The sequence below is a fragment of the Hoplias malabaricus genome, chromosome 8 (assembly GCF_029633855.1).
Source record: "Hoplias malabaricus isolate fHopMal1 chromosome 8, fHopMal1.hap1, whole genome shotgun sequence".
Classification (NCBI taxonomy): Eukaryota; Metazoa; Chordata; class Actinopteri; order Characiformes; family Erythrinidae; genus Hoplias; species Hoplias malabaricus.
This window is the reverse complement of record NC_089807.1, coordinates 33,522,290-33,535,125: the sequence shown is the minus strand read 5'-3', so window position 1 is coordinate 33,535,125 and position 12,836 is coordinate 33,522,290. Positions and strand designations below refer to the sequence as shown.

The 12,836-nt window shown below is 37.0% G+C and overlaps 1 protein-coding gene across 4 annotated transcripts in view; it reads right to left on the bottom strand.

The window, feature by feature from the left end:
• Positions 1–12,836, bottom strand: part of LOC136706058 (adhesion G protein-coupled receptor A3) — a 251,218-nt gene that overhangs the window by 205,388 nt on the left and 32,994 nt on the right. The window lies entirely within an intron of this gene.

Sequence of the window (12,836 nt, the reverse complement as noted above, 5' to 3'; positions counted from 1 at the left end):
GATTGAAACTGACATTAGCTCAAATATATGCAACAAATGAAAAACATATGAACAAACAAAATTAATATTGGTATTATTTTCATGCAATAATCTAAAAAAAATGCAATATTAGCTTTTTATAAGAGCGAAGACTTCATTTCTGTGTCTTTGGACACGGAAGTAAAAGGCCACATGATGATAATTTCAGGTCAGAATCAGGCTTTGTCAGGACCTTGGTGACCAGCCTTTCCCTCAGGCCTCCTCCTCATTCCCCACACACACACACACAATACACATACACACACATACAAATACACACCCATCAGCACTAAAAATACATGCCACGATTTGAGAACCTGACTCTGTGTTTTCCTTCAGGGCCAAAGCAAACTTCCTGAAATTGTGTCCTTGCATTTCCTTCGTCTGTCTGAGGGGAGTGACAGGAATGTGAAGGAGGCTTGGGGAGCTGCAGCTGTATGTGTGTGTGTGTGTGTGTGTGTTTGTGTGTGTTGGGGGGGATAACTGACACACAACTGCTTGATCCCTCTGACAACTGACAAAGGCCTTGACCCAAGTGAAGCATCTGGCAACCTCTCAAATACCTCTCAAATCTAAATAATTATAAAAAACATTTGCTTATATATATTTGTATCAATTCTGTCTTATTTTTTATTTTTTTATGTTTAATTCCCAATGTTTCTTCTGCCTCCCATCTAAAATGTTTCTTAGAAAAGAGACAAATGTATCTTACCATCTTTTAAGTCCACCGAGCTTTGAATCTTCTCTGTGTTTCTGCTTTGTGTTCTGAGGGATTTTACCTTGCAAACTTGAGGCTAGGACCAGTATTTCTATAAATATATTTTTGTGACAAAGCCAGCTCTACCCAAAGCATCTATATTGGTGCTCATTATAGATGGTGCCACACTGTTAAATGTTCACAATTAGTCTGTAATCTTAGAGTGATATTTGGCCTCTTGCTTAGCTTTAGACCTAAAACAACACATTAACCTCTTTGTGAACTACAATGAAAAGCCCTGGTCAAAACCAACATTCATCCATTATCTATAACCCTTATCCAGTTCAGGGTCACGGTGGGTCCAGAGCCTACCTGGAATCATTGGGCACAAGGCGGGAATACACCCTGGAGGGGGCACCACTCCTTCACAGGGCAACACACACATTCACACCTACGGTCACTTTTGAGTGAAAAATCCACCTACCAACGTGCGTTTTTGGACTGTGGGAGGAAACCCCCACTGACAACACACCAAACTCCTCACAGACAGTCACCAGAAGCAGGAGTCGAACCCACAACCTCCAGGTCCCTGGAGCTATGTGACTGTGACACTACCTGCTGCGCCACCATGTCACTCCTCATAACCAACATTTCTATTAGAAAGGTTTAAACCTGCTGATTTTCGCTCGGTTTGAAGCACATAAAAATGACTATTTGAAGTAATCAGCCCTGTGTTCTAGAAGCAGCAAGTTGAAAATGACTGTCCTTTTTTAAGTCGGTCTTGTATTCAGATTCAGTCTTTTATTCAGTTGTATTCTAGCTATTATGACAAATCATGACATCAAATCAAATGAAAATGTTTCCTGATTTGAGTCTGTGACCAAGTGGTGACTGTCATATAGCTCAGGACTGATTGAGTTCAGTCTACATAAATCATTTAGCATCTGAAAGAGATGGTCATTACATACTGATAAATGGCAGCTGTCTGCTGATAATGGGGTGTGTCTCATATTAAATGATCCACTTTAGAGTTAAGAAACACTTGTTCAGCACCATTATGTTTCTTTCATTTCTCCATCAGCCATTTTCATTTATTCATTGCTGGTTTTCCATCATTTATACCAAACAGGTCTCAACATCCAAGGCAACAAAATAATTAGAAAGGATTGTTGAAAAGCTGCAGTTAATATCCTTCAGTAAAAGACTTAGATTTACTACACTGTAAAGAAAATCTGCATGAGGAAATGTGACAATACTTACGCATATTGTACATATGTGGAAACATTTATACATAATCTTTTTATATACACACTACACTATGAAAAAAATTAGTTTGAAATAATTAAAATAATGTGACCATCTGTTCAACAGAAGTTTTTGTGCTATGTTTAATTCTGTATCTTCCACAAATATTTCTTTCAAAAGTCCTATATGATTTCTCATGTAGTTGACTTGGTACTTTACCATTATTCTGTAAAGCTACCAAGTAGATAAACAACATCCAATTACAATTTTGGACCATTGTTGCAACACATAAAGATAAACAAAAATGACATCTGTTGAAATCTGAAAACTGCCAAAGCAATCTAAACATTTTTCATATTTTAGCCCTAGTATAGAGAAAAAATATAAACATAATTTACAAAGACATACATACATAAAGGTTTAAATTATTTCTTTCATTTATATAATGTTCATTCATTCAACTTAAAGTCCACCAAAAACCTACTGAAAACACTAGACTATGGCTTGCAGTAGTGTTTTAATGACCCCCTCGAGCTGGTGGGAATCAAAATGACAGATAGAGGGAAAATGTTTCTACCTTAAAACTCTGCTTGACGCATATTCTTTCCTCTAACTCAGGCCCAAGTACCCAGTTAAGTGTTCCTCCCCTGTGTGTGTGTGTGTGTGTGTGTTAAGTTGTGAACGTGTGTCCATTCAACCTGACACTGCTACCACTCCACCACTCCCACTGTTACAATAATGTAGAGATTTATGTCTTAATGGTCACACTCCCAACAGCAGGACTCAGTGGAGCATGCTGGGAAGAGAGGGAAAGAGACAGAGAGAGAGAGAGAGAGAGAGAGAGAGAGAGAGAGAAAGAGCATTTGGGGTTTGTGTGACTACTGCAGAGAAGTTGTGGAAGCCCCTAAGAGGTCAGTAAAAACACTCTCACACTGCAGCAGAGACACCAGCAGGAGGGAGAATATAGAGAAAAATACAGCCATCAATATACTGACAAACTAATGGCATTTTGTAAACAATGAACAGCCCTTACCTCCCAGTAACTATTTCTAGAAAATCTGTGCTCTAAAAACAGAACACAATTAGGTTAAAAAGCATTTTTCTACCAGTGCAAATACATTTTATTGAAAGAAAAAAAATACAGTGGAACGATTAGGGATTGATTATGTACGTTAAATATACAGTGCCAGATTGTCCTTTAATTTACACCACAGTGCTTGGTTGTATCTCATTGATCAGACTCAAAATCACCATTTAAAACTTGTTTTTAAAATGGCAGCTCTTGCGATTTGAAAACCACACATATTCAAACTGTGATTTTAAAATAATTCTGATCAATGTATATTTCTCCACTCTAGGATAGACGCATGTTTACCAGTGTTTCATTTCTTTTTTCAGGAACGCTATGTAGACATTTTGGAACAGAGAATACCAGTCACTGTAAATGAAAGTTTTCCCATTGTTGCTTGATACAAGATTTCAACATATCAGGTTATTTATTGTTATATATTTCATTTCATAATGTGCCAAGTGTCTTCAATGTTTGATTAGTCTGGGCCGCAGACAGGACATTATAGCAGCCAGACTCTTACTTTGCAGTCACCCTGTTGTAATATATGTAGAATGTTTGACATAGTCTTCCTAAAATCGCCAAGAACTTCCCACATAAAGTCATTGTCTGGATTGCAGCATATGGTTCTCTAAAACCTGTACATATCATTCAGCATTAATAATGTCTTCAGAGTTGTTTAAATAACCTGTTCCATATGCAGTTATGCTTCTGTACACAGTCATGAATGCTGGTTGGTGAATTATTCACTGATGACAATCCTGATGGTCCCTCTCCTCTTTAGCACAGAAGACGTAGCACCCATTCAAAAAAGGAATTTAACATTTTGATTCATCGGGCCACGGGATACTTTTCCCTTTAAATGACTGGGTGCCTCAGTCCATCTTAAGCTCTGGCCCAAAGAGCAGGGTGGCGTTTCTGAATCGTTTTTATATGGATATATTATAAGTGCTCCTGTATGGTTAATTGACCTGAGAAAAAGGACAGTGAGTTCAGAAAAAATTAGGAGTTCTTAATATTCTGATATGACTCTGTGTGTGTGTGTGTGTGTGTGTGTGTGTGTGTGTGTGTGTGTGTGTGTGTGTGTGTGTGTGTGTGTAAAAATCTAATACACATTATAGAACACTAAGCATGTCAACCAGCCCCAGAGTCCCCCTGTCAGACTGGCACTTTGAAGAATTTGAAGACTAATTCTCCATGCTGAAGCCTCATTTAATTGACAAATAGGACTGCACCGTTTGAAGAGGGGACTGCCAATTTAGCGCCATACATTACTACAAGATACAGACTTGGTTTTAGCTTTTACATTTTTTTTTAATGAGAGACTTTCATCAGTGTAATGTTGTTGGCCCATTTTAACCCTCGTGGCAAATATCCTCATGATTCTTGACTCTGTACGTGTTTTTCATCTACAGTTACAACGTTAACACAAAATAATTACTTATATTTAACAGCTTCCTAGTTTCCTATTATTTCAAACCTGTAAAGTTTTATACGACTTGCATAGCACAATCAGTTTCTGCATCCATATGCTACCACATTACATAATATTAAAATCAACTACATTTTTGAATGTTCCAAACCTGAGTGACGGTGAACATATTGTGCTGTAATATGTGCACATTGAGACATAGACACAAGCTTCTGTAAAATATTCTTGAAGGTCATTTCAACAGCTGTGTTAGGCATCAAACTAAGTGCTGTTTTATTGTGGATACGACATATCCCTGGCAGTCAAAAATCTAGTGAAAAAGTGAAGTGGAGATAATGAGCCTGGTCTCTTTAGGCTGGTACTTCAATAAACAATTAGATACCATAGCCTCAGGAGTAATAACAAGAATTAAGAAGGAAATGGCTGCTGTTGAAAAGCGTCTCAAGAAAAGTTTTATAATTGCTGTCTTCTTTACTAGGCTGCTTTTAGCAGAATCGCATATATAATTCAATGAGGTTCAAAACAAACACAGAGCGGCGAGGAGTGCTTTTGTTGTGGCAAGATGCTGATTTACTGGTAATGATGCATGTTGAGTAAGACACGGTTATCTGAGGCTACATTTAGGTCAGAACACTGGGTATTCCCACACACCGACAAGGTTTTCTTTGCTCTAATGAATGATGGAAAAAAGCGAGAGATGAACTCCTATTCAAAGCAAAGTGGAGGGCAGAGACAAAGAGAAACAGAGAGGCATATCCAAACACAAACACACACAGTGTACTGAAAGAAATAATGAAATAAAATAAATTAATTTTAGAGACATAATTATAATATTAGACAACATTTAAATATTGAGAACAAATTTCTGTAATAATTTATTCAATATGTTTTGTTAATTGAATTAAAATTTAATGTCTTGACATTTTGGGTATGGGAGAGTATATCCCAGCGCGCGCACACACACACACACACACACACACACACACACACACACACACACACACACACACACACAGAGTACTGTATTTCTGAATTATGGGTACATGACACAGACATCCATTCATTTTGTGGAGACTTACCATTAACGTTTCCATAATTACTACGAGATTAACCCTAACCTGACCTGAACCTAACCTTAACCCAAGCTTAAAAAATGCCTTCACCTTATCACCTTATTTTTTTACATTGTGGGGACCAGATGGTGGTCCCCACAAGGAAGACAAATCTCCACAATGTGATATAGTCCTGACACACTCACACACACACGTTTCAGCCAAAGCTCTTACCACTGAGAGGAAACATGGTTGGTGTAAAAAGGTCATTTAGGTGTCTGCAGTGACACTGCTGTCTGAAAAACAGCTTCCTTTTCCTATTTCCATCTGGGGATGGGTCAGACATTACAAGGAGGTTTTGAGCTTTTGAAACTAGCATTTAACACACTAAGATTTACATTCACAAGGAACAGCTGATGACCCATGAAATTTCACATTCAGAATGGCTTATTTCAGGCTTAATAGCTGCATCAGTGACAAGCAGAATGCTCCACATATCAGAATATCCTAATCCTATCACAAGCTTTTCCAGAATAGCATCGTCAGCAGCAGCACTGAAAATACACAAACCCATTTGGAATGACACCACTCTTACTTCTAAGATTGGATTGATGTGTGCCCTAGTCATCTCCATTTTTCTTTATGATTATAAGACATGGGCTCTGACAGCTGATCTACAGAGAAGAGTTCAAACCATGGAGTTGAGATGTTTTAGAAAAGCCCATTATGTCATGTACAAAAATCACATCAACAAAAATGCTGTACAAATAATGCTGTGCTCATATGAAGTCTCGTTGACCACCGTGAGACAGCCCATACTGAAATGTTATGGGCACATTACAAGATCCTTAGGACTTGCAAAAACCATCAATCATGGTGTAGTACATAGAAAAACACAAAGAGCCAATTCATTATGTGATGGGAAAAAACATTTAAGAGTGGACAAATCTGGCCTTTGCAGAAATCCAGAGATGGGAAAGAGCTGGTTGCCAAGTCCTCAGTGGCACCCCAATGAGCATCAAGGACACAGAATAGATGAAGTGATGAGATAACCACTGGGTCTATATTACACAATTTCCCAAGTTAAGATGTGACCCCATCAAGATAATTAATTAATTTATTCATTCATTCTTTTTCTGTCTTGTTTGTTTTGCAGCCTTTGAGACCTCTTTTCCATTGCAGGGTAGAACTGTTCTGAACACGGAGGGTCATCATTCTGATGGCTTTTCCACATGGACATGGTTTGGCATGAAACACTGTTATTTCAGTAAAATTAGCTAACCGTACTCACATTTTTAAAAATTAAGGTGCTACAAAAGTTTCTTTGAGCAATGCCATAGAAGAACCACTTTTGGTTGATGTGTGAGTGTGAAGAAAGGTTTAAAAATCAATTACTTAATTTTAACGCTCTTTTTAAAAGCAATGAATAAAGTAAAACACTGCAGTTGTTCGTTTAATGTGTGTGTTTTTTTTTTTTTCATTTTAATAGTTAAAATATAGTTTGTTTGTTTGAATGTAATTTCATAATTTATTCCTATAGTGTGAACCTATTATTTTATATTGATACAGTATGAAATATCAGCTGGACATCAAATTGAAATGATTAATTTGATCAGAGAATTATTTTAGAGCAACACCTGCGCATGTGCATTCTTTAAAATGTCACAGATAAAGCTGTTAGTGTTAGCACTAATACTCTTAATACAAAGTGCCACTAATGCACCTAAAAGACAATTTTCAGCATTCATGAAAACCAAAATAGAAGAAGGACCCGCTTTTTTCACCTGCTGCCAACCAACCACACTGAGAGAAGGAAAACAAGCTGGTAAGAAAACAAATTTTGCCTATAATTAACATTAGTTTCATTGCTAGCTAACTATGCTGGCTCCTGACCCTAAAGCAGTTTGTTTGCCAGACTATTTTAAAAACAGCTTTTTCAAAATGCTTTAGCTTCCTAAAGCAGCATTACATACATTAATTAAAATATGGCTTTTCTCTGCTAAGTGTTATCACGTATTACTATTGTGTGTGATTGTGTTACAAGGCTGTTGATAGTGGCTCTGTCACAGTTTGTTGCCAACCGTTAGTGGTGCACTTGGGTGCTAAATTTACAACTTGAATCTTGCGTTCGTATCGCAGTGTCCAACACAGTGTTCTCGGGTGGTTCAACAAGGTACATTAATGGCAAAGCACATATATTAATCGACCACTTTTGTTGTTCTTTAGGTAACATATTTGGTCAATTCGAGCAAGGTTAATTTTAGGGCTCGTAGAGGCTCATCTGCCTCTGGTGGATGTACGAAAATGAACCGTGGTGTCGCTTCGTTGTATGTATTTCAGGTTTTTCTAAATAAGAGATGCATTGTTAGGCTTTATTCATTCATACAAAAACTATTAGAGGCTGAATGCAGGTGGAATTGGTGATTTCTGCGAGCACAGCAGAGGATTTGTTTTTAAATCTTAACAATAAAGAGGTTGCTGTTTTTTCCATGCTTTCAGCAAATTAAAAGCTGCATTATGTACCATAAATTGGAGTTGTTATAGTTTCTCTCTGCATCACTAACGTTACAATATATTGCGGTTTACCTTTATCTATAGCCTACATTTAGGAAAGAAAAAAATTCATATATTTTGTGTCTGAGCCTGCGCAGAACACCTGAAACAACTTGACTGAACAATTTGACTCGTATTGTAAATGTATATTTCTTAAAATTATATTTTAAGAAATTATATATACTGCAACAGCCTTTGGTTTTTGGGGGGGTCATACACACTCAACCTGAAGTATCTTAAATAAACTGCAATTTATCTTGCAAATCCTACTTGGCAAGAAGTCCTGATGGAGCTTGAGGCAAAAGAGATGACAGCAAATACTAATAGACTGAGCAGTCAGCTGTATTCACCAGAGTAAACAGTTGAAGTGAACTGGACTGTTTGCTTTTATTTTTCCATTGTTCAATTAAAATTTTGTCTACATCCAGTATTTTGGACACTTAATATGGTGTTGCCGGTAAATGATGATTGCGTGTTCACTGTGATGTTTAAAAATGTAGTGCAATTTCAATTGGTATTATTTGTTAAATTAAGGTACTTGGAGAAATATTTTGTTTGACCCATCACATCTTTATAAGTAATGTATGAAGATGAGCTAAATTTGTGCCTCTTTTAATCAAAAGATTGTGTAAGCAGAAACCCCTGGATTTGTTTTTAACATCCGTGGTCATTGTTATGAATGTAAATGAGATTTTCAATGTTAAAATCAATAAATGTGTGTTTAAAAGCTACGTGTAATGAATGGTCATTGGTCAATGTGCCTGTAAAGCATTTTTTAAATTTACATTTACTATACATTTCAGGTAATGACAGCTGTTGTATTGTATTTGAGCAAATGTAAATTAATCAATTTCTTTAACATTCAAAATGGGTTGTATTTTACATTAAACATTTTACATTAAACCAAATTAATTATTTACACTAGGTCAAAAAAATCAATGTGTTATTTTTGTTTAATCAAAGTTGAATCAAACTAATTATTAATACTGAGTCATTTACAAATATTTTTTGTGATCGAATACTTCAGTTTTATTAGGTTCATCCATTGGATTTTTTTTTTGTTTTTGTTTAGTGTACATTAGTAAAATGGTCCTTTATGGATCTAGAAGTGGTTATTCTAGTGCATCGTTCCTTTAATTTTTACAGTGCAGGATTGTTCTGTGGGAGGGTTTATATAATTGCTGACTGCTCTTTTAGTGTAGCCTTGGTCTTGAGGTTAGAGAACCAAACTTGAGGCCAGACAGTCACCAGGACCAGCAAAAAAAAATTAATTCACAGCTGAAGTGCCCTTGAGCAAGGCACCTAACCCCTAAGCTCCCTGCTCTGGTTTTGTGCATGTTCACTGCCTCTAGTGTGTGTGAAGAAATGGTCAGTAGTGTGTTTACTACAGCCTCTCCTTCTATAATAAAAAATGTGTATTATATAACATGTTATAAGCTAAGGCATACACTTGTTACATATCCTGCACGCATCTGCAGGTAAGTTCACTCTTTCTGCGGTAAAGATTCTCGGTATTCAAAGAATATAAAGTTAGTCTCTGCTGCTTTGCCCCCCGCCTCGCCGCCAAAGAAAGAATTTTCCACAAATTTATATTACAAAAGAGGCAGCACAGTAGCACAACAGAACTGTACTAGCGTTCTAGGCTAGTTTTTCCTGTTCCTGGTGCTCCAGTTTCCTCCCACAGTCAAAAAACACACATTGATATATGAACTGCATATTCAAAAGTGTCCCTAGTAGGCTCCGGACCCACCACAACCCTGAACTAGATAAGTGGTTACTGACTATGAATGGATGAATTATTATTTAAAGAAGCAAACCTTATCTTAGTTTAGCAAGTTTACTGTGGCCAAACATTACAGCATGAATGCATGTAATGTTACCATGCTAGTTAATGGAGGAATTAAAGGCGAAGTTCACGATTGTAATCAAAAAACACTATTTCTAAAATTCAGAAGATGTTTCCTCTCTCTCACTTTCTATAATAGTGACTTATTTTTGCTATTTCAGATCACTTAAGATGGAAGCGTCTCCAAACTCAGAAGACGGCTAACTGTATTAACAAAAGTGCTACAAAACATGAGTTACAAATGAGTTTCTGTGGTAATTCAAACAGTAAATAAAAACTTAGACAAGTTAAACTTCAGCCACCTACAAACAAGTTATTTTCCCTCAAACATACTGTTCCACCTTAAAAGACACAGATCTTAGAACTGTGTTTCCCCACAATCATAGACATTCCCTTTAAGATGAGACTTTTCACTTAGCTTGTGTTACTCTGTAATACAAAAATGTCCTATATTCAGTACTAACTTAAGTCACAGTGTTGACTAAACAGATATCAAGAATTTTAATTCTAAGAAAACAAGTCACGACAACACCTGAGATGTGTCATATACAAAAACGGCTGCCCAGCAGGCTCTGATATGGGCAATCAATCTACAAGAAACTACCAGAAGTGATGCCAATAATGCAGAGCTCACTCAAACCTTTCTTCAAATGAATACAAGCTGAGGCCAGAGAAGGGAACACACAGTGTTTACCAGAAAGGCTTCCCGCTATAATTTCAAACATTCTCATAATCCATACATATGGTGAGACAGCCACAGGCACCCGCTCACTTCACATTTATATCCACACCGTTTATAGTCTAACGACAACCGCATCCACTGTATCCAGTTTATAGCTGACTTCTCGAGAGATGCGTGTTTATGAATCACATAAGAAACATCAGTTCCGCAAGCTATGCTCATACATAAATAATATGCCTCACACATGAAATATGTTTGATGCGATAATTACCCACTTACTCGGGTCCGTAGCAGCAACAAATATAATTACGCACACCAATTTATATCCTATCATGTCTGATTTAAACCAAGCAGCAGATGTGTAGCTCTCAGCATATTCACTGCTGTATTATAATGATGCTTGTGGCATTGAGAACCATAGAATATAAGTAACAAAAGAAATTCATTAATTTATTTTCTTTAAATCGCTTCATCATGTTTACGGTTGCTGTGGGTCCAGAGCTTACCTGGGATCAGTGGGTGCAAGACCGGAATACACTCTGGACAGGGCACCAGTCCATCAAAGAGCATCACACACTCACCCATTCACTCATTCCCTCACACCTATATAACACATTTATATATCTAATCCACCCAATAGCATGTGTTTTTTGAGCTCTGAAAACAAAAACCCCACTCAGACAACAGAAAAGCACACAAAATTCCTCTCGGACAGTGACCTGAGGTGGGGAATGAACCCTGAACCCTAAGACCACCCAGGAGTTGCGTGGCAGAAACATAATCTGTGGCACCACCCTGCTGACCCCAAAGTTATAATAAAATTATTAATCAGCTATTTTTAAACCACTCTCTGCATTTGTGCATTTTTTTCAACATGATTCACCTCCTGTTTCTGAAATGTATTCATAAATGTTACTTTTACTGTGTAGGAGTAGGTTTGTTTTGCTGATCCTAAAAATAGAATCCTTTTGTCTGTCTTACAGTAATAAATGGTTGGACATCTGGAAAAAAAAAATCAGGGAGAAGAGGTCAGACTTTGGTATGCAGGCCACGAGGGAAAACAAACAAAAATGACACAATTTAGTGTTTTGTAACTGGGAGTGAGGGGACTGAGGAGAGATGGATTTGTTCTGAGGGAGATCTGTAGAGAGTTGGTGTCAGAGTGCAAGAGTGATAGCTGCACTTCATTTTACCCTTTATACACAGACACTCCTCAAAGTTTAGAACCCTAACATTACACACTAATAGAATTGAAGTTTATTTTGACTTGGTAGGACAATAATCATTAAAGTGGAAATTCAAGTATACTCCTGTGCAAAAAATGGCAACATCTTAACCATTCAATTGGCAAGAAACTAGAATTTAATGAATGACAAAGAAATTAGCATGGGATACTTTTCCTTTGCTTTCTTTAAATGGTCAAGCTAATTGGTGAAGTTGCTGGTTTTCATTAAATATAAATAAATAAAATTAAATATATGTTATGTGACATCAAACATTCCCTAGAGGATTTAAAAATGGATTTGTTGATAGGTTACAGACATCTGGTTCTCCTTGTAGCATGAGTATAGTCACTCTCCTTCAGAAAAAAAAACTTTTCTGTAGTATGAAGAAAGCCTGTCTGTAATATTCTATAAAATATTACTTGTTTATACCAATTAAAGCTTAATGTTTGCCATTTTGAACAGACAGTTTTCTTGTATAGGAATATAAGCCGTTAAACAGTAGTACCTCAGTAGGGAGACCTTTAATTGACCTCGTTGTGTTTTCTCCTTTCTTTTAAATAACAATTAGTCTGTAAACCATTTAACTGCCCATCTGTGAAAGTGCCATTTTAGGATGACACAGACTGCCCTCATGTCCAGTATATTCTAGACTTGCAGTACATCCATTATTCAATTTTCACATCATCGCCTTCTACATAAACAAGCCTGGCATCTCTCCAGAGTATTCCCCAAACTATTCATCAACTGCTTTTCAAGGAGACTTGGTCCATGAGAGGGATAGATAAATGCCAAGAGTCCAGTCAAAACAACAAGCAAGCCCTTGAGCCACTCAGTCAGAATGGCACCTCACTTATCACCAACTCAAGGTCCTGAATGGTCAAAATACATCAGACCACTCCAGACAATCCAAAATAAAATACTGTGTACACATCCTAAATTACAACATAAATCTAGAATCATAAGTTAGAGGCTAGCAAATAAACCCTCATTGTAATAAAACACATTTTGTCTGCACC